The sequence below is a fragment of the Nannospalax galili genome, unplaced genomic scaffold, assembly GCF_000622305.1.
Source record: "Nannospalax galili isolate Female #2095 unplaced genomic scaffold, S.galili_v1.0 scaffold95, whole genome shotgun sequence".
Taxonomy (NCBI): Eukaryota; Metazoa; Chordata; class Mammalia; order Rodentia; family Spalacidae; genus Nannospalax; species Nannospalax galili.
The window spans coordinates 8,295,502-8,297,172 of record NW_008342393.1 but is presented as its reverse complement, the minus strand read 5'-3'; the positions used below and the strand labels follow the sequence as shown (position 1 = coordinate 8,297,172).

Sequence of the window (1,671 nt, the reverse complement as noted above, 5' to 3'; positions counted from 1 at the left end):
AAGATAAGTCAAAGGTCCTGCTTGACCATGGCTGGCTTCACTTGGAAGCAAGGAGGAAATGATTCCTCTGTGTTGACCCTCCTCTTTGTAGACTGGACACTGGTTCAAGTCCATCTGGTGGGGTCTCCTTGGCTTCCTTGATCAAGAGGAAAGGTGACCCACCATAGTTACAGGGCATTTTGAGAGATGCTCATAGTCCCCTGGAACTAGTCGACCTAGTAGGGCAATGAACAAAAATTGTCCTTTATGTCCCTCGACCAAATTACTATAGGCCTCAAAGTATGTCTGTTAAACACACAAGAAGGTTAGTTCCACCAGTTTGGTACTTTTAATTACTGTGCATCATGTAGATAAATCTTGGGCAAAGACCAATTGTTCTCAGATAAAACTTACCTAGACATATTTCTTGATCTGCTATGTATAATTTGTCAGTAGGTTGTTGTAGTAATGTGGTTCTCTCTGGTTTTCAAAACTAGCCATACATTATTTATCTCTCACATTGTCTCACCCCTCCATCATGGTTTTCCCATTTAAGGTGCCCCCATTTTCCCCCTTTCTCCCTTAATAATACCCTTCTCCTATGGTCCCACCTCTCTTGAGCTCCTTCTTTCCCTTTATCCCCTGGGTTCCTTGTATACTCTTCCCTCCCTCCTCCCTTAAACTAACCCAATTTTTATCCATATTTCCCTTATTAAGGCTGTTTCCTACTGTTCTTCTCTTTCAGGTTCTTTCTTTTCCTTTACCTCCCTGGTTCCTTTCCATTATCCTGGTTCCTGTAGTTGTGACTGGATACATACTCACTTATCAGGGTTTGGTTCTAGGATCCACATATGAGGGAGAGCATATGTCGATTTTTTTCCTGAGTCTGTGTTACTTCACTTTGAATAACAGTTTCTTGTTCCATCCATTTACTTGCAAATTTCATGATTTCATCTGTCTATACTGCTGAGTAAAACTCCATTGTATAAATGAACCACATTTTCATTATCCACTCATCAGTTGAGGGACACTTAGGTTGCTTCCATCTATGAGCTACTGTGAAAAGAGCAGCAACAAACATGGATGTACAAGTGTCTCTGCAATAGGATGAGTTCTTTGGGTATATGCCAAGGAGTGGTATAACTGGGTCAAATGGTAGGTTGATTTGCAGTTTTTTATGAGTTCTCCACACTGGTTTCCATAGAGGTTGAACAAGTTTGCAGCCCCACCAGCAGAGGATGAGTGTTTCCCTTTCCCCACATCCTCTCCAACATTTGGTATCATTTGTATTCTTGATCTTAGCCAGTCTGACTGGGGTAAGATGAAATCTTAAGTGGTTTTAATTTTAATTTCCCTAATTATTAGTGAGGCTAAACATCCTTTAAGATGTTTCAGAGCCATCTTAACTTCTTCTTTTGAGAACTCTCTGTTCACCTTCTTAGCCAGTCTTTTAATTGGTTTACTTCTTGTCTTGATTCTCTGTTTTCTGAGTTCGTTACATATTCTGGATATTAAACTTCTGTCAGATGTGTCGCTGCTGAAGATTTTCTCACATTCATGTGTGTTTTCTGTTTGCTTCCTTGGTTGCCTCCGTTAATATGCAGAAGCTTTTTAGTTTAATGAGGTCCCATTTATTAATTCTTGCCTTTGTTTCCTGAGCAACTCATGTCCAGTTTAGATAATTCTTTCCTA

At 40.1% G+C, this 1,671-nt stretch overlaps 1 pseudogene; it reads right to left on the bottom strand.

Moving 5' to 3' along the window:
- Window positions 1-1,671, bottom strand: part of LOC103738448 — a 164,543-nt pseudogene that overhangs the window by 78,731 nt on the left and 84,141 nt on the right.